Source organism: Macaca nemestrina, chromosome 20 (assembly GCF_043159975.1).
Source record: "Macaca nemestrina isolate mMacNem1 chromosome 20, mMacNem.hap1, whole genome shotgun sequence".
Lineage (NCBI taxonomy): Eukaryota > Metazoa > Chordata > Mammalia > Primates > Cercopithecidae > Macaca > Macaca nemestrina.
The window spans coordinates 42,734,146-42,755,386 of NC_092144.1; the positions used below are offsets into that span (position 1 = coordinate 42,734,146).

Below are 21,241 nucleotides of genomic sequence, written 5' to 3' on the forward strand. Positions count from 1 at the left end.
ACGCTCTAGGGTCCCCCACTTAAGAAAACAAAACGCCTCTCTCTGACTACACATCTTTCCACCCATTGCCCTATTTCTTTTTTCTTTTCTTTTTTGAGACAGAGTCCAGCTCTGGATCCCAGACTGGACCACAGTGGTACAATCATGGCTCACTGCAGCCTTGACCTCTGGGGCCCAAGCTATCCCCTCCCCGCAGCCTCCTGAGTAACTGGGACCACAGGCGTGCACCACTGCGCCCGGCTAATTTTTATTATTATTATTATTATTTGTAAAGACGGGGTCTGGCTATGTTGCCCAGGCTGGTCTTGAACTCCTGGCCTCAAGCGATCTTCCCATTTTGGTTTCCTAAAGCGCTGGGGTTACAGGTATGAGCCGCCACATCTGGCCCTTACTTCTTGACTCTTCACTCACAACTGAACTTCCTGACAGTTATTTCCAAACACTATCTCTGCCTACTCACCTTTCATTAATTTCCCAATGTGGTTTCATCAGCTCCCCACACTTTACTGTGGTTGTTGTTGGAAAGGCGCCCTCCCTGTTCTTAGGCCCAGCAGCGGCCTCTCCCCTGGTCCTCAGCAGCGCGCTGCAGCCTCCGTTGGTGAAATGCTTTCTCTCTTGCCATCCACCTGCTGCTTCCAGTCTCCTGCATCAGCTCCTCCTCTCCCAGGGCCAGCCTCACTTGTCTCCTCTATCTGCACTGTTCTTCTGCAGACTCTAATCCTCTCCCCTGGCTTTAAATATGATTACCTTGTTATTTAGACCCAAATTTGTATCTTCAGCCCACAGGCCAAGCCTGAGCATCACCCTCTAACATCCGATCTCTCTGTGTATTTCACAAGTATCTCAGAATTAGCAAGTCTAAGACCAAATCTTGTTTTCCCTGTGAACTTACCTCCTGCCCCTAATCTGCCCCTTCTTTCCAGCCACTTAAGCCAGAATTTGAGGGGCCAATCTCTACCTCTCCTTCTTCCCCTACTGTTCCATGCCTAATCTCTTATAACCTATTCTCTCCTCTTTGGCTCAAAATAGACCTATCAACTTCTTATCCCCACTGCCAATACCCTAGTCCAAACCACTGCTGTCTCCCACCTGGACCACAACGATGGGCTGACCCTAACTGGGCTCCATGCCTGCCTTCCTGTTCCCTTACAATACATTCTCCATCCAGAGGCACTGTTGCAAAAAGCATAATCCAGTGCATAACTTCCCTTTGCTCTTAAAACAAACCCTCCAAGGCCCAGCATGATCCAGCCCCTGCTTCTCTCTCTCCAGCCACACCTATGTCCTTCTCCAGCCCCACCCAGCTTCATACCTTCATTCATGCCAGGACTTCAGTCTTTCAGTTTCAGCCTCTGTGTCAGCAAAGCCCCCATCCATTTTGAAGAGAATCAACCAGTTGAGGAGCGGGTGGATGATAGAGCATGTGGTCCACAGAGGCAGCAAATTGGACTCATTTTCCTTTCCAGTGATGAAGGATATTTATTTTTCTGACTCAGGACTAAAGGGAGCTGAGAGGCCCAGGCTGGGGAAGGTACTTGCAATACACATGGCAGAGAAAGGGTTAATGTCCTGCTTGCACAGACAGCCTTGAGAAGAAAAGCACAAAAAATTCAATGGGAAAAGGAGGAAGGAATTTAATAGGTTTTTCACAGGAAGAGAAATTTAAATAGCCAATAAGTAAGTGAAAAGATCAGTTTCATTAGTAATCAGGGAAATGCCAATTAAAGAAACTGGAGCAGCTTTTTCAGGAAAAAACTCATCAGATTGGCAAAAATTAAAGAGTGGCTGACTGGTGAGAATACATGAAATCAGACACTGTGTACCTTGTGGGTAGAATTGCAGCAATGCTTTGGGGAAATAATTCGGCAATGTCATTCAGATTAAAAAAAAAAAAATACACGTGGCCAGGCGAGGTGGCTCACACCTGTAATCCCAGCACTTTGGGAGGTTGAGGCTGGTGGATCGCTTGAGCCCAGGAGTTTGAGACAAGCCTGGGCAACATGGCAAAACCTCCTCTCTACAAAAAACAAAAAAATTAGCTGCACATGGTAGCACAGGCCTGTAGTCCCAGCTACTCAGGGATCTGAGGTGGGGATTGCTTGAGCCTGGGAGGCAGAAGTTGCAGTGAGCCGAGATTGCGCCACTGCGCTCCAACCTGGGTGACAGAGTGAGACCGTGTCTCAAAAAAAAAAAAAAAAGAAAAGAAAAAGAAAAAGAAAAAAGTTCCCTTTGACCCAGAAATGACAATTCTTGAGAATCTGTCTTCTAAAATTATCTTATAAAATTACCAGCCTACAAGTATATTTACACCAAGGTGGATTTTAGCACTGTTTGCAATGGCAGAAGTCAGAGGGGAGGGTAGGAAAAGATTCTACCAAAACAGAAAATTACTCATGATGTCATGTGAAGTAAGACAGGAAGAAACAAACAAACTTCTATCACTATTACTCCAAATCTGTAAACATTGACTAAATATATGGACAAAGGCTAGAGGGTACCATGTATCTACAGAAATATTGATTTAAACAGCTGATGGAACTGTGGGGGATTTTTGCCTTGAATTGTAATATTGTTTTGCCAATTATGTAAATAATTTTTTAAAATTTTATCTTTTCTTTTTTTTTGAGATGGATTCTTGCTCTGTCACCCAGGCTGGAGTGCAGTGGTGCCATCTTGGCTCACTGCAACCTCCACCTCCTGGGTTCAAGAGATTCTCCTCTCTCAGCCTCCCAAGCAGCTGGGATTACAGGTGTGTGCCACCACGCCCAGCTAATTTTTGTATTTTTAGTAGAGATGGGATTTCGCCATGTTGGCCAGGCTGGTCTCGAACTCCTGACCTCAAGTGATCAACTTGCCTCGGCCTCCCAAAGTGTGGGATTACAGACGTGTATTTTACCTTTTTTGAGACGGTTTTAGTGTGTCCCCCAGCCTGGAGTACAGTGCCGTGATCATAGCTCACTGCAGCCTTAAACCTGTGGGCTCAAGTGATCCTCCTGCTTTAGCCTCCTGGGTAGCTAGGACCACAAGTGTGCACCACCATGCCCACCTTATTTATTTATTTATTTATTGACTTATTTCTTTTTAGAGGTGGGGGTCTTGCTATGTTGACCAGGCTGGTCTTGAACTCTCAGCCTCAAGCGATCCTCCCTCCTCAGCCTCCCAAAGTGCTGGGATTACATAGTGAGCCACTGTGCCTAGCCATGAGTGGCAAATAATAATAATAATTTTAAAAACCACAAAGAAGCCATAACTGAGCATTCTTCTGTTACTTGATGGATCTGTAGAAAAATTAAACTTTGCTTTCGATAAGACAAACTACTTTCATCAGAGAGATTTCCAAAAATAGTACTTCCTCACTCTCTGGTGAAACTATTCCTCATTTTTGTATTGCTTTATACTAATATTTTTTGCTTTAATATTGAACTCAACTGCTTTTTCAAAGTCTTTGCAATATAGCTAGTGTATTTTCCCTACTGAAGACATCCTCTTCCTTTTAAAAAAACAATTGCTTGGTTGGTTTTGCCCATTATATAATTGTAAACAGTGGACACAGATGACCCAAACTACTCCTTGGAGCTTTAGTCTTTCGTGATGGACCAATTCCTCCATTCTTTTAATAGCTTTGGTTCCTCTTTGCACACTGCCAGCCAGAAAACTCTACATGCTTGTGGTGGAAAGCTGCCCTAGCTAAACACAGTTTTCTGGGTGTGGCTCTACCGTACTTCCCTCATCTGAGCAGCCGTGGCTCTCGCTGGCCTTTTTGGGTTCTCTGGCACTAGCTGGTCTGTGACCTTCTCCGGAGAGGGCCTCTTCAGTGTCTCTGTGTGGCTGTGATACCACCGACTACGGCCACAGTCTCTACCACTCATACTCTCTGCCACTTACAGACTCCACTAAATCGATCTATAATTTCCCAATCACACATGAGCGTTGACGCATCCAAGCTCACTTACTGTGATGACTATTATCATTTTTAAAAGGAGAATGACAAGTGTTGGTGAGGATGTAGAGAAATTGCACATTCATATATTGCTGGTAGAAATGTCAAAAGGTGGCCGAGCGTGGTGGCTCATGCCTGCAATCCCAGCACTTTGGGAGGCTGAGACGAGTAGAACACCTGAGGTCAGGAGTTCGAGATCAACCTGGCCAACATGGGGAAACCCCCTCTCTACTAAAAATACGAAAATTAGCCCGGCATGGTGACGTGCACCTATAGTTCCAGGTACTCGGGCGGCTGAGGCAGGAGACTCGCTTGAACATGGGAGGTGGAGGTTGCAGTGAGCCAAGATTGTGCCACTGCACTCCAGCCTGGACGACAGAGCGAGATTCAAATCTCAAAAAAAAAAAAAAAAAAAAAGTGAAAAGTTGCAGTGACTGCAGAAAACAATATGGTGGTTCCTCCAAACGTTAACAATAGAATTCCTATATGATCCAGCAATTTCACTTCTGAGTACAGACCTGAAAGAACTGGAAGCAGGGTCTCAACAAGGTATTTGCACATCCATGTTCATAGCGGCATTATTCTCAATAGCCAAAAAGTAGAAGCACCCCAAGGGCCTATCAATGCATGAATGGATAAACGAAAGATGGTATGTCCATACAATGGAATATTATTCCGCCTTATAAAGGTACGGAAATTCTGGTGCATGCTACAATATGGATAAACCTTGAGGATGTTATGCTAAATGAAATAAGCCAGTCGCAAAAAGCAAATACTGTATATTCTAAGCAAACACTATATGAGGTACCTAGAGTAGTCAAAGGTATAGAAACAGAAAGCAAAATGGTGGTTGCCAGGGGCTGGGGGGAGTGGAGTTGTTCAGTGGGTACAGTTTCAGTTTTGCAAGATGAAAAGAGTTCTGGAGATTGGTTGCACAACATATGAATGCATTTAATACGACTGAAACAGACACTTAAAATTGGTTAAGGTGGTGAATTTCATCTTAGGCATATTTTACCAGGATTTCAACTTTTTCTTAAATTAAGAAAAAAAAAGTCTTGGAGCTGGGATCCAAACCCCATCATCTGATGGCAGTGCTAACTCTGAACAGTAGGCTATGCTAGTCCTGCAGGTAAGAGCACCCACACACATTAGAAGGCAGTTCATGTTCCCACTCCTGCCAGAGCATGCACCCTGGCGGTCTCACTCCCCAGCCCAAGCAGCTTATCAATGGATTCCTTGTATGTACATTCAGAGCACCGCCCCTCCACCCCACCCCTGTCCAGATGGGTTCTGGTAAACTCATTTCTGTGTTTCCATTAAATCTCTCATGACTGGTGTCTTAGCAGCCACCCTCAATCACACACAACAAAAGCAGCACATCCTCTGTCACCTATAAAGCTGGAGCTTGGGCCAGGCGTGGTGACTCGTGCCTATAATCCCAGCACTTTGGGAGGCTGAGGCAGGAGGATCGCTTGAGCCCAGGAGTTTGAGACCAGCTTAGGCAACATAGCGAGACCCCAGTCTCTACAAAAAATTTAGAAAACTAGCCAGGTGTGGTGGTATGCACCTGCAGTCCCAGCTGCTTGGGAGGTTGAGGCTGGAGGATGGCTTGAGCTTGGGAAGTCAAGGCTGCAGTGAGCCGTGATCTGAGCCATTGCGTTTCAGCCTGGGCAATAGAGTAAGACCTTGTATCAAAAAAAAATCTGGAGCCTAGTGAGTGGTGAACACGCATTAATTAGTTACTTATTAACTGTTATTATTTAATTATTAATTAATAATTTAGTAAAAATTAATTAATTGTTGGTAATTAATAATCACCATCTGGTTGTTATTAATAAGCATTTAATAAATATGTAATAAGTAATAGCATTAAGCGAATATAGCCAAAAAATCAAGAATTTAAAATTGGATGTAAGAAATAACTTCTTGGTAGGTCCACTCTATTTCTTCTCTTTTCTTCTTTTTCTTTTCTTCTTCTTCTTCTTCTTTTTTTTTTTTTTTAGAGACAAGGGATTGCTCTGTCATCCGGGCTGGCGTGCAGTGGTACAATCACAGCTCACTGCAGCCTTGAACTCTTGAAGTGATCCTCCCACCTCAGCCTCCTGAGTAGTTGGGACTACAGGCATATACCACCATATCTGGCTAATTTTTTTGGTTTTTGTAGAGAGAGGGTCTTGCTATGTTGCCAGGATGGTCTTGAACTCCTGGCCTCAAGTGATCCTCCTGCCACAGCCTTCCAAATTGCTGGGATTACGGGCATGAGCCACCATGCCTGGCCCACTCCATTTCCTAATAGGTGACATTGTGGCATATACTATTTGTACATATCTATGCTATATTATGCCTTTATGAGGTCATTTATTATTAAAATAATTTTTTTTTTTGAGACAGGGTCTCACTGTTGCCCAGGGTGGAGTATAGTGGTAAAAACACAGCTCACTGCAACTTCAACTTCCTCAAGCAATCCTCCCACCTCGGCCTCTCAGGTAGCTGAGACTACAGGTGCATGCCACCATGCCCAGCTAATTTTTGTATTTTTTGTAGAGATAGGGGTCTTGCTACATTGCCTAGGCTGGTCTTGAACTCCTGGCCTTAAGTGATCTGCTTGCTTTGGCCTCTCAAAGTGCTGGGATTATAGGCGTGAGCCACGGCACCCGGCCTCTGAGGTTATTTAAATCTAATTCTGCTTAATAACAATTTAGGAACCCGCTAAATTGTCTCTTAACGTGTTTTCCCATTGGTTAAGCCCAGGATTCATTAGAGTCTTACAGGTTTACTGACTTACAAGCAAGAGAAACTGAGTCTGGTTAACTTAAACCAAATAATCTATTGAAAAAAGATGGAGAAGCTCATAGAAACCAAGAAAAAACCTGGAACAACTGCGCAAATGACAGTCACTAGAGCAACTCCGGGAATCCAGATGGGAGGAACGGACCAGCATCTATTATGGTGCCGCTGCTGCTGAGAAGAACCGGCCCCAGCCATTCTCTTTGTCCCTGCTGTCATCATTGGAATTCCCAAGAGGAACGTCTGATTGCTCTAGCCTGCTCAGCCAACCAATCACAACTCTGTTGTGGCCAGGCCAGGCTGGTTGCTCAAAGAAGAATTTGTGCCATTATCAAAAGAATCGGTGGGCAATGACAGGGACGAGCTATGTCCACCCCAAAGACTCATGAGCCTTTCTCCTTGGCAGCGCCTTCCAACGTAGCATCTCTTTTTTTTTTTTTTTTTTTGGTTGGGGGGCGGGGATGGAGTCTCGCTCTTGTTGCCCAGGCTGGAGCGTAATGGCACGATCTTGGCTCACTGCAACCTCTGCCTCCCAGGTTCAAGCGATTTTCCTCCCTCGGCCTCCCAAGTAGCTGGGATTACAGGCATGTGCCACCATGCCTGGCTACTTTTTGTATTTTTAGTAGAGACGGGGTTTCTCCCTGTTGGTCAGGCTGGTCTCAAACTCCCGACCTCAGGTAATCTGCCCGCCCTTGGCCTCCCAAAGTGCTGGGATCACAGGCGTGAGCCACTGCGCCCGGCCTAAATGTTAAGTCATTTTTAACCAGTCCTTAAAATACTGTCACCCTCCGTGACATCACCTCCCTGTCCACACAGAGAATGGACGAGGTCCAGGAGAACACAAATCTACCCCATCCTTTTTGACCCCAATTCCAGTTTATGAAATTGATAAATACCTGGACTCTCTATGCAAGACTCTTTCTTGTGGCAAGTCAAGTTCTATTTTCCTGTTAACTTATTTACAATATTAAGGTTTTCTCATCTTCATTTTCGACTGTTCTTCAGTAATACTGGCCATGACTATGGGATTGTCTTATGAGTTAAGTGATGCTCTGTTCCAAGACTACTCCATATGAGATCCTGTAACACTGCTGCTTCAGTAAAGCTGTTTTCTTCTACCTTTGGCTCGCCCTTGAATTTTTTCCTGGGCAAAGCAAAGAACTTTCCTGGGCTAAGCCCATATCTGGGGCTCACCTGCCCTGCATCAGTATTGGCATGAGGACAGACAAACTGACCAATGGAAAAGCACGTACAGATACATACAGTCAACTGATTTTTGACCACAGCCACCTGTATGGCAACGAGGAAAGAAAGGATGAACTCCTCAGCCAGGCACAGTGGTATGCACCTGTAATCCCAGCTACTTGGAAGGCTGAGGTGAGAGGATCCCCTGAGCCCAGGAGCTTGAGACCAGCCTGGGCAACATAGTGAGATCCCATCTCTTAAAAAAAAAAAGGAGAGAGATTATCTTTGATAAATGATGGAAATAACGGTGGGTCAGGCTGCCCTCTCCTATGTGGGTGGGCCTCATCCAATCCACTGAAGGCCTGAATAGAACAAAAGGTTGTGTAAGAAAACATTCTTTCTCTCTGTGTGGTTGTCTCCAAACTGGGACATGAGTCTTCTCCTGCATCCAGACTTGGACCCAGACTGGAACTTAAACCATCAGCTCTCCTGAGTTTGGACTTCTCAGACTCTGTAATTAGGTGAGCCAATTTCTTGTAATTAATCTCTTTATAAACACACAGACAGACACACACATTCTATTGGTCTGTTTTTCTGGATAACCCTAATACAGAATGTTATACTTCAACAAATAATTTTTTAACTAATTGTTTAAGAAAATACGTGAATAAAAAATCTGGCCTGGCATGATGGTTCATACCTGTAATCCCAGCACTTTGGGAAGCTGAGGCAGGCGGATGACCTTAGGTCAGGAGTTCAAGACCAGCCTGGCCAACATGGTGAAACCCCATCTCTACTAAAAATACAAAAATTAGCTGGGGGTGGTGGCACATGCCTGTAATCCCAGCTATTCGGGAGGCTGAGGCAGGAGAATCGCTTGAAGCCGGGAGGTGGAGGTTACAGTGAACTGAGATCATGCCACTACATTCCAGCCTGGGCGACACAGTGAGACTCTATCTCAAAAAACAAAACAAAACAAAACAAAACTTCTCCAGTGACTAAGATCTATAAAAATATCATTAAATGGAAAATCTAATGTGAAAAGGACAACAGCCAAAATTAAGACCTCAATAGATGGAGTTAACAGTCAATGCACATTGAAGAGAGGTCACTAAACGGGAAGGCAGGTGGATTAAAAAGCTGAATGGAGAGATGAGAAGGTCAGCGAACTGGAGGATAGGTCCAGACTGAAGTACAGTGAGAGGAAGAACATGGAAACTATAGATAGTAATTTAAGAGGTATGTTAAAAATGTTTAATGTTCTATCATTGGGGTTCCCAAACAAGAGGAAAGAGAGAACGAGGCCGGGCATGGTAGCTCATGCCTGTAGTCCCAGAACTTTGGGAGGCAAAGGTGGGTGGATCACTTGAGGCCAGGAGTTTGAGACCAGCCTGGCCAACCTGGCGAAACCCCATCTCTACTAAAAAAAAAGAAAACACACACACACACAAAATTACTTGGGTGTGGTGGCACATGCCTGTAATTCCAGCTCCTCAGGAGGCTGGCACATGAGAATCGCTTGAATATGGAAGTCAGAGATTGTGGTGAGCTGAGATCCTGCCACTGTACTTCAGCATGGGTGACAGAATGAGACTCTGACTCAAAAAAAAAAAAAAAAAAGAGAGAGAGAGAGAGAATGAATCCTAAGCTGTGTATATACAAAGAAAGCCACACCTAAGCACATCCTCATAAATACACTAAAAATCAGAGAGAAATCTTCAAAGTATCTAGAGGAAAAAAATCACATTATCTTAAAAACGAACAATATAAATGACAGCTGAGTTTTTGATAGAAAGGGTAGAAGCCAGGAGAAAATGGAATAATGTCTTCAATGTGATATTAAGACATAATTTTTTACTTCAAGTCAAAAATGGCTTTAATAATCAAAAGAGTAATAAAAAATAAGAGTGAAAAAGAAGATAATTGCTAACCTAGAACTTCATGTTCAGTGACCTGTGCTTCAGAAAGGAAGGCGAAATGAATAAATGTTTAGGCAAACAACAACTGAGAGAATTAGTTACTTGTATACCCATACTAGAAGAAATGCTAAAAGGGGTTTTTTTGTTTTTGTATTTTTGAGACAGGGTTTTACTCTGTTGCCCAGGCTGGAGTGCAGTGGCGTGATCCTGGCTCACAGCAACCTTGACCTCCTATGCTCAAACAATCCTCCCAGCTCAGCCTTCCAAGTAGCTGGGACTTCAGGCGTGCACCACCGTGCTTGGCTAATTTTTGTATTTTTTTGTTGAAATGAGGTCTTGCTGTGTTACCCAGGCTGATTTTGAACTCCTGGACTCAAGTAATCCTCCCACCTTGGCCTCCCAAAGTGTGGATTTACAGGTATGAGCCAGTGTGCCCCAAAGGAGTTCTTCAAGCATGAGAAAAACCATTCCAGAGTTAAGGGCAGAAATTCAGGAAGGAATAAAGAGTAAGAGAAAGCATAAAATCTATGGGTAAATCTAAGTGAACACTGGCTGCATCAAACCAAAATAATAATGACTTCTGGATTTTATATACACCTAGAATCAGAATATATGTCAATAATATCACAAAACAAGGGAAGGGACTTTACCAGAAGCAACCCTTGAAAGGAAGATCTGAGTCCAAACAATTTATTTGGGAAGTTAACCCAGATCATATCAGTATGGGACATGGGAAGTGAGGTAGGGAAGGGAACCAATAAATCGTGTATAATCCCGCCAAGTATCGCTCTGGGTACTTGAAGCTCAATTCTGCTTGGAAACCCTGGGAACGAAGGTGGAAAATGCAGCTCAGAGTTAATAGCACCTGAAGCACACAGAAGCTGGGAGAGTTATGCAGCAACTGTGGCCAGTGATGGGTTGAAAACTATTCCAGGGCTGGGCGCGGTGGCTCAAGCCTGTAATCCCAGCACTTTGGGAGGCCGAGACAGGCGGATCACGAGGTCAGGAGATCGAGACCATCCTGGCTAACACGGTGAAACCCCGTCTCTACTAAAAAAATACAAAAAACTAGCCGGGCGAGGTGGCGGGCGCCTGTAGTCCTAGCTACTCGGGAGGCTGAGGCAGGAGAATGGCATAAACCTGGGAGGCGGAGCTTGCAGTGAGCTGAGATCTGGCCACTGCACTCCAGCCTGGGCGACAGAGCGAGACTCCGTCTCAAAAAAAAAAAAAAAAAAAAAACTATTCCAGGGAGATTTTAATTTCCCGGCACTTTTAGCCAGCTCTATACTCAGCATCCGCAGAAGCCCTTGGGCGGGGTGAGTCACCGATGCTGGGAGTTGTAAACTGAGCCAGGATGTGCAGGAATGGGAGTGCCAGGGGATTTAGATGGGGCATAGAAGGCATCTACTGCAGGAAAAGAGGAAGTTAAAGTATTCTAAATGTATTCTTAATCATCCGGGAAGAAATAAATGTACCGACTCATATTGGTGCTAGTAAATAGAGGATGCATATTGCAATCTGCAGATTTCAAATAGTAAAATAATATGTATTTGACAAGCTAGTAGAGTGGTGAAATGGAGTGATAAAAATGACTCGGCCGGGTGCAGGGACATGTGCCTGCAATCCCAGCTACTTGGGAGGCTGAGGTCAGAGGATTGCTTGAGGTCAGGAGTTTGAGACCAGACTGGGCAACATAGCAAGACCCTGCTTCTACAAAAAAAATAAGAGTCATTAAAAACAGCTGGGCATGGTGACTCATGCCTGTAATCCCAATGCTTTGGGAGGTCAAAGCAGGAGGATCACTTGGGTCTAGAAGTTTGAGACTAGCCTGGGCAACATGATGAGACTTCATCTCTATAAAACATTTAAAAAATTAACCCAGCACTGTGGCACATACTTGTAGTCTTAGTTATTCGGGTGGCTGAGGAGAGAGAATCCCTTGAGCCTAGGAGTTTGAGACTGCCGTGAGCTATGACCACACCACTGCACTCCAGCCTGGGCTACAGAGGAGGAATTAAAAAAAAAATGACTTGAATAATCGAAATGAAGATAAGAGAGTTAAAACAATGAAGAGAGAAGAATGGACTGACGATAGATTTTAATCTTATGTGTCACTAATTGCATTAAATATAAAAAGATCAACTATTCCAATTAAAATACAATTATCAGATTGAATAAAAAACACAATCCAACTAAACACTGCTTACAAGAGACACACATTAAATATAAAGAAATAGAAAAACTAAAAACAAAACTATAGGAAAATGTAGACACTTCAGACATCGACCCAAACAAAGTAGATGTGCAGTTGTAGTCAGATAAGACAGAACAAGGCTAAGACAGAAAGCATTAAGGAAGTTATGACTAGGGCTAAAGAGGGGTAATGAGAAAAGAGTCAATCACCAGGAAGATACAATAATTCTAAACTGACTTTTGGCTCTCTGAGCAGCGCCATGGTGGTCGGCAAGAACAGGCAGCAAAAAGGAAGCCAAGAAGCAAGTGGCTCATCCATTTTCCAAGAAAGATTGGGGGGCTGGGTGTGGTGGCTCACACCTGTAATCCCAGCACTTTGGGCGGCCGAGGCAGGAGTATGGTTCAAGGCCAGTAGTTTGAGACCAGCCTGGGCAACAAAGTGAGACCCTGTGTTTTAAAAAAAGTAAGTAAATACATACATAAACAAACAGACAAACAAGCAGACAAATAAATAGCAGGGTGTGGTGGTGCATGCCTGTGGTCCCAACTACTTGGGAGACTGAGGTGGAAGGACCTCTCAAGCCCAGAAGGTCAAGGTTGCAGTGAGCTATGATCACAACATTGCACTCCAGCCTTCGTGATGCAGGGAGACTCTGAGAAAAGGAAGGAAGACAGGAAGGCAGGGAGGCAGGCAGGAAGGGAGGGAGGGAGGGAGGGAAAGGAAAAGGAAGAGGAAGGAAGGAAGGAAGAAAGAGAGAAAGAGAGGGAGAAAGAAAGAAAGAAAGAAAGAAAGAAAGAAAGAAAGAAAGGAAGAAAGGAAGAAAGAAAGAAAAAAAGAAAGAAAGAAAGAAGGAAGGAAGGAAGGAAAGAGAGAGAAAAGAAGGAAGGAAGAAAGGAAGGAAGGAAAGAGAGAGAGAAAGAAAGGAAGGAAGAAAGAAAGAGAAAGGAAGAAAGAAAGAGCGAAAGAAAGATTGGTGTGATGTGAAAGTGTGAAAGCTCCTGTTATATTCAATATAAGAAATATTTGAAAGACGCTAGTCACCAGAACTCAGTGAACCAAAATTGCATCAGATGGCCTTAAGGGTCATGTGTTTGAAGTGAGCCTTGTTGATCTGCAGAGTGATGAAGTTGCACTTAGAAAATTTAAGCTGATTACTGAAGATGTTCAGGGCAAAAACTGCCTGCCTAACTTCCAGGGCATGGATCTTACCTGTGACAAGATGTGTTCAAAGTGGCAGACCATGATTAAAGCTCATGTTGATGTCAAAACTATCAATGGTTATTTGCTTTGTGTGTTTTGTGTTGGTTTTACTAAAAAAAAAAAATGCAACAATCAGATACGGAAGCCCTCTTATACTTAGCACCAACAGGTTTGCCAAGTCTGGAAGAAGATGATGGAAATCATGACCCAAGAGGTGCAGACGAGTGGTTTGAATGAAGTGGTCAATAAATGGATTCTGGACGGCATTAGAAAAAGATATAGGAAAGACTCGCCAATCTGTGTATCTTCCTTGTGATGTCTTCATCAGTAAAGTAAAAATGGGGAAGAAGCCCAAGTTTGAATTGGGAAAACACATAGAGCTTCATGGGGAAGACAGGAGTTCTGGAACAGCTACTGGGGATGAGGCAGGTGCTAAAGTTGAATGAGCTGATGGATAGGAACCACCAGTCCAATAATCTGTTTAAAATCCGGACTTTTTTTTTTTTTTTTTTTTAAGACAGTGTCTCACTCTGCTTCTCAGGCTGGAGGGCAGTGGCCCAATCATAGCTCACTGCAGCCTCAAACTCCTGGGCTCTTCCTTCCTCAGCCTCCCAAGTAGCTGGGACTACAGGTGTGTACCACCATGCCTAGTTAATTTGTGTGTGTGTGTGGGTGCATTTTTAGAATTTTTACATCTATGTTCATGGGAGAGATGGGCTAATAATTTTCTTTTCTTACAATATCCTTCTTGGTTTGGGGATAAAGGTCATTCTGTCCTCACACAAGTTGAGAGGTGCTCCCTCTTTTAGCGGTCCCTGGAAAAGCAAATATTTATCCTCCTGGAATGTTGGATAGAATCCACCAGTGAAGCCACCTGGACTTGAGTTTTCTTTGTGGGAAGGTGTTAAATCATAAATTCAATTTAAACAATTGAGTAAATTGAGTAATGAGATTATTCAGATGTTTCTACTTTGGTAGGTTGTGTTTTTTTCTAAGTTTCATCTGAATTTTCAAATTCATTGGCGTAAGAGTGTCATTGTTTGTCATATCCTCTTCTTATCTTTTTAACGTTTTTAAGATCTGCGGGCATAACAAAGTACCACAGATTGGGTGGCTTAAACAATGGAAATGTGTTTCTTCACAGTCCTGGAGGCTGGAAGTCCATCAGGGTGTCAGCAGGGTTGGTCTCTTCTGACGGCCTCTCTCGTTGGCTTGAAGATGGCCGTCTTCTTCCAGTGTCTTCACAGAGTCTTCCCTCTGTGTGTGTCTGTGTCCTGATCTCTTCTTATATGGACACTAGTCATCTTGGATTAGGGTCCACCCTGATAACCTCATTTAATCTTAATTATCTTTTTAAAGGCCCTATTTCCATATACAATCACATTCTAAGGTAGTAGGGGCTAGGACTTCAACATGTGAATTTGGGGGGCCACAATTCAGCCCAGAACATGGGGTGACTGAATGTCTCATATGCTTTGAGTGTAAGTTGATAGAACCACTTTGGGAAATGGTTGGGCAACACAAAAGCTGAACAGACACACATTGTGTAACCTACGGATTCAATTCCTAGGTGTATAAGCAACACAAATGCACACATGCACATCAGAAGACATAGGACAATGTTCATGGAGATGTTCATAATAGCCCAAATTGGAAACTAACCACATGTCTCCAATGGATAAATCTTGGGATATTCACACAATAGAATTGTATGAAGTAGCAAAAGTGAGTTATCTTTTGCTACTCCCAACATAGGTGAATCTCATGAACATAATGTGGAATGACAGGAGCCAGATACGAAAGAGGACCATCTGCACATTCCATGGAATTGCATTTATATCAGGTTTTATATCAAACAGGCAAAACTACTTCATGGTGTTTAGGGGGCGGGGAGGGTGGAGACTGGGATAGGAGTCACAAGGGGACTTCTGTTCCTTGATCTGGGTGCTAGCCTTGTGAAATTTCAGAGCTGGGCACTTATTAGTTCATTGAAAGAAAAATAAACAAGGCCGGGTGCAGTGGCTCATGCCTATAATCCCAGCATTTTGAGAGGCTGAGGTGGAAGGATTGCTTGAGACAGGAGTTCGAGATGAGCCTGGGCAATATAGTGAGAGCTCTGTCTCTAAAAAAAAAAGAAAAAAGAAAAAATTAGCCAGGCACAGTGGCGCACACCTGTAGTCTCAGCTACTCAGGAGGCTGAGGCAGGAGGATCACTTGAGCCCAGGAGTTTGAGGCTGCAGCGAGCTATGATCATGCCCTTGTACTCCATGCTGGGCTATAGAGCAAAACTCTGTTTCAAAAAAAAAAAAAAAAAAGAAAGAAAGAAAGAGAAAAAGAGCACCTCAAACAAGCCTGATACTGATTTGCAACTCATTAAACAAGAAATGCTTTTGTCAGTACAATGCAAATATCCATCTTGTCAGGTCCTTGCCAGGCAGGTGATCAAGAGGTCAAATCAGCATGATTCTCTCCTTGCTGCTGACAGCATTTCTAATTCAGCTCCTCATCAACAGTTCTGAAAATTTCCCCCAAGGGACTACATTTTCCATGGTCAGAGGAACATTAAATTGACTATTTTTAGAAAAAGGAGCTTTGATAAGAGACTACTTTTCATTATGGAATTGAGAAGAAAGAATTCAAGAGAGAAAACAACTTGGGTAAACAAGATAGAAATAGACCCAACAAACGTACCCAGATGTGGTCTTCATCCCTTAGGAATCCAAAACTAATTTACACCATGGATTCTTCTTAAGGATATGGTTTTCTTATTCCCAGCTGATTTTTTAGGAGAATTTGGGCATGAGGTGTCCCAGAGCTGGCCGAGTCTACAGTTGCCTTTCCCAAGCCCCTCCCTTCTCCTCTCTCTTCCCGGATACCATGGAAACCCATAATCAAAAGCAACGCCAACAACTCCTCTTCCTTCTCCCACGGGGCAGAGCTGAGCGCTCAGAGATGCAGCTTTGGATGAAAAATGAGAGGGGGAAAAAAAAAGAAAGAAAAGAAACTGAGCTCACTGGAGAGTCACCCTTGGCACTCTTAACAAGATTTGGCATCTGTGTACCTCATGTGATTCCAGGAGAATTCTGTATCAAAAACAGTTTTCTTTTGTGTGTGTGTGTGTGTGTGTGTGTGTGTGTGTGTGTGTGTTTAATGACAATCTTGGCTTGATGAATATCACAGTAATTGAAGGTGAGGATTTCCTCATATGCCAGTGCCTCTTTTTCCCTTCCCTCTAAGGAGAGCAAACTCCTGGCAGATCTCATGTGAGTTTTTGGAAATAAGTGTGGCTGTTACTAAATCCATGCACAGGAGAACACACTCTACTCTCGGGTGGATCCCACTGGCTCTTGTTTGCACGTGCTTTGGACTGAGAGGCCCCTTTTAAAAGATAATTCACTAAGCATGTCATTTCGGTGAGTTTTACTTAAATTTCAGTTACAATAAAATTCTCCCCGCAGGAACACATCTCTTGTCAAGAGAAAGGAACTTAACGTTTTCCTTTGTAGGAGTGTAGCTGCCTCTGTGAGCACAAATCCTATATATAATCCTCAAAGAGAAGGTGGAGAGGAGGGGAGGAGACATTTCCGGAGGGAGTGACTGTGATTATACCTGTGGTAGGAGAAAAAAGTGAATTTGGCAGTTTTCAGAGTAATACGACATCTCTAGAAAGCCATTCTAGATAGTCCAATCTCATGGCCCATTTTGGGGGCTTTGATCCTATTCATATTGGACTCTGTAAGTCTTTGGTTCCATATGGCCTTCTCACTGTGGCCTTGGCCACGCTATTTAAAATGTACTTTATCCCACGCCTGTTCCTCTTTAACCTCCTCCACTTTCCACCCTCACGATACTTACCACCTTTTAACACAGCATGCACTGCTAGTGGGAGTGTAAATTAGTCAGAAATAATAGAAAACAGCGTGGAGGTTCCTCAACAAATGAAAAATAGCACTACCATAAGATCCAACAATCCCACCAGAGGGTACAGATCCAAAGGAAATGAAATCGGTATGTCAAAGAGATTTCTGTACCTTTTGTTTATTACAGCATTATTCACAATAGCCGAGATATGGAATCAACCTAGGTGTCCATCAATGGATGGACAGATAAAGAAAATGTGGTATATATACACAGTGGAATACTATTCAGCCTTAAAAAAGAATGAAATCTTGTTATTTGCAGCAACATGGATGAACTTTGAGGACCTTATGTTAAATGAAATAAGCCAGGCACAGAAAGACAAAGTCTATGCGACCTTACTCACATGTGGAGCCTAAAAAAGTTGACGTGGCCAGGCGCTGTGGCTCATGTCTGTAATCCCAGCATTTTGGGAGGCCAAGGCAGGCAGATCACCTGAGCACAGGAGTTTGAGACCAGCTGGAACAACATGGTGAAACCCGTGTCTACGAAAAATACAAAAATTAGCCAGCTGCAGTGGAGTGTGCCTGTAGTCCCAGCTACTCAGGAGGCTGAGGCAGAAGAATTGCTTCAGTCTGGAAGGCAGAGGTTGCAGGGAGCTGAGATCACGCCACTGCACTCCAGCCTGGGCAACAGAGCCAGACTGTGTCTCAAAAAAATAGTTGATCTCATAGAAGTAGAGAGTAAATAGTGATAACCAGAGAAGCAGGGGGCAGGGAGTGGGGGAAATAGGAAGAGATTGATACGAAGTTACAGTTAGATAGGAGGAATAAGTTCTCCTATCTATTGGTGATCTATTGCACAGTAGGATGATTACGTTTGCTTAGCAACATTGTATTGTATATTTCAAAATAACTAGAAAAGAGAATTTTGAATGCTCTCACCACAAAGAAATGATAAACGTATGAGGTGACAAATATGCTAGATATCCTAATTTGATTATTACACAATGCATATATGTACTGAAATATCACACTGTTCCTCATACATATGTGCAATTATTATAAGTTAGTTAATGCAAAAAATAGTAAAAATAACACGGTGTCCAGCTTACCTCTGTTTTCTATTGTTTGTGGTCTGTTTCCCCTGCTAGAATGGGACCCCAGGAAGGCAGGGCGCTTCCTCTCTTTTATGCCTGGTTCATACTAAATGCTTAGGACTGTGCCTTGCATGCAGTGAGCACTCAATAGATACTTGTTGGCAGTTTAAAAAGTCAGTACCTTAATTAACCAAGTACCAAGACTTTTAATCTTTTTGCCTCAAATCAAACTAAAAGCCTTGATTAAAAAGTCTTACGCTGTCTCTGCAAAATAATTTTTTAAAAATTAGCTGGGCGTGGTGGCACCTGCCTGTAGTACCAGCTACTCAGGAGGCTGAGGTGGGAGGATCTCTGAGACCAGAAGAGCTATGATTGCACAATTGCTCTCCAGCAGCCTGGGCAACAGAGCAAGACCCCACCTCTACAGAATAAACAGTTTTTGCTGTTCTCCAAAAGGATGAAACAGATTTTCCAGACAGAGGGTCAAGTCGTGCTATCTTTTTCCATAATATCATTTAAAACAAATTATTAAGAAATATGAGTTTTCTAATATGAAGTTATACAAATCCTGGACATTTAAAAAATTATGTCTGCAATATTTACATAGCCTATGATATAAAGCAAATTTGGGGTTAATCAGTTTCTCTAAAGAACTTAAAGACACATTTGTCTTTAATCATGGCATGAAGTGTCTGATGGAGGAAGATCATATGAAAAAGTCCACATCTGATTATAATTATTAAACTGTGTATTAAACGCTTGATATGTGCCAGGCATTTTTGCCTAAATTATCTAAGATTTGCCAACAACACTTCAAGGTAAATATTACCATCCACAGACGAAAAAGTTGGGACCCAGAAAGAAGAAATAACTGACCAAGGTCACACGGATCTCAGATGAGGACACGGGTTTGCTCCACTCCCGGACTTCTCCCCAAACACGGTGCTGGGTTTTCCAGAGCGCCGTGCAATGCAATTTCACATGTGTCATTGGTTTCATATTCGCAGTCAACACACATGTTTTAAGTAATTGTTATGTTCCTGGCACTGTGCAGGTTTTCTTGGAGATCACTGTAGGAAGCTTAGCATCTCGCTGGGAGGTACTCGGGAACCCTGGGCACATTTTGGGATGTGACAGCTGAGTGAGGGCCACTGTAGATGCTTGAGGAGTTCGGAAGAGGGAGGGATCCTTATGGGCTGGGCTCTTGAAGCCTAATCATGGTGTCCCTTGGCTTTCCCAGCCAGACAGGGGCCATTGTTGGGTCTGGCTGTCTGGCTGCTGCACCCCCTTGCAGGGGCACCTCAGTCCTCAGGAGCAGGGACCTGTCCCCTATTGGGTGGTCTTGGCACAGAGGTAACTTCAGATTGTCTCCCAATGTCCCCCGCTGTCCCCCTGGCCTCTGTGGAAGCTGGAGAGGCCAATCCTCCCTCTCTGGGATGCTGAGGACCGGGGCCTGTGACTCATACTCGGCCAATTTCAGGTCCAGTCCAGTGCCCAGACCTTGGATTTTTTTTTTTTTTTTTGAGACGGAGTCTCGCTCTGCCGCCCAGGCTGGAGTGCAGTGGCCAGATCTCGGCTCACTGCAAGCTCCGCCTCCCGGGTTCACGCCATTCTCCTGCCTCAGCCTCCCGAGTAGCTGGGACTACAGGCGCCCGCCACCTTGCCCGGCTAGGTTTTTGTATTTTTTAGTAGAGACGGGGTTTCACCGGGTTAGCCAGGATGGTCTCGATCTCCTGACCTCGTGATCTGCCCGTCTCAGCCTCCCAAAGTGCTGGGATTACAGGCTTGAGCCACCGCGCCCGGCTGGACCTTGGATCTTAAAGACGGCAGAGCATCTGCACACAAGGATGGCAGGGCATCCACAGGCAGTGATGGCCATGGCGGGAAGAGGTCAAACGGAAGATATCTGGCTGTATCTCCAACCGGTTGTTCCTAAGATGAGGCGGTGACCAAGTTCCCTGAGAACAGGATTGTCTTCCAGCTCCCACCAAGCCTGTGAGCCCACGATTGCTTCCCAATCAACTCCTTTTGAATTAATAGTCTTAAACCTGTTGCCCAGCCTGTACTGGAAAAGTAAGCTTTTTCCTTTACCCTTTATCCGAAATTCAACATGGATGGATATAGGTCGTGAAAAGATGTTCTGGGGACAATCACAGAATCAGAAGGTGAAATCTGCTTTTAAGGAATTTTTCTTTACCTACTCTGGTGCTTTCTCCACAGGCTGATGAAGGCTGCCTGATTCTTACTTAACAAAGCTGGGAAATTTCATCAGCCTGGGCAATATAGTGAGGCCCTGTCTCTACAAAAAGAAAAATAAATAAAACTTTAAAAATTAGTCAGACATGAGGTGAGAGGATCGGTGAAACCCAGGAGTTCAAGGTTACAGTGAGCTACCATTGCACCACTGCACTCTAGCCTGGGTGACACAGCAAGACCCTGTCGCAAGAAATAATTATCATAACAAAATGCTGGGAAGTTTCAGTGTTTTGTTTATTCTCCTGAAACTAGGGAATCACACACCAGGACAAGAGAGACAGCCTATCAATTTGCCAAGGGAGAGCTCAGGGTTTCTGGGTTGGGCTGGGGTTCTGGCTGAGGCATCAGGAGCTGGGCATCAAGGCCCCGGGCTCCCTGGTGGGTTTGCTCTGTGGATTGATGCAGGGAGAGGCTTTCCTGTATTTTGGCCCAGAGTACATGATCTTATCTACAAAACCACAGCACTGTGCCTGGTGCTGAAACCATGAGAGAATTAAGCCTCGGATGACCCAGTTACTGGGCAGTGCTGTCCAGCTCCAGGACTGCTTGTAGCTTTCACAGTATGATGTGTTAATTCCCTGACTGTATTTTCAGAGTCCATCCGCTGCCCTAAACTGTCTGCACCCACAGTTCCAATGGGGAGCAGTAACTTCAATTCATCAAAGCCAATTATTCCAGTTCTTCTTTTTCAACTCGTACTTTTCCATTTCAAGTCGTCATGGGAAAATAAGTCTTAATAAATCCCTTTATGCACGAAGAACTAGGGCAATTACTGACATTTTAAGAATTATTGAAACAGT

The 21,241-nt window shown here is 43.9% G+C and overlaps 1 pseudogene; it reads left to right on the top strand.

Annotated features, from left to right (window-relative positions):
- The first annotated feature begins 10,563 nt into the window (after positions 1-10,563).
- Positions 10,564-13,707, top strand: LOC105495651 (small ribosomal subunit protein eS1-like; annotated as a pseudogene).
- The last annotated feature ends 7,534 nt before the right edge of the window (positions 13,708-21,241 follow it).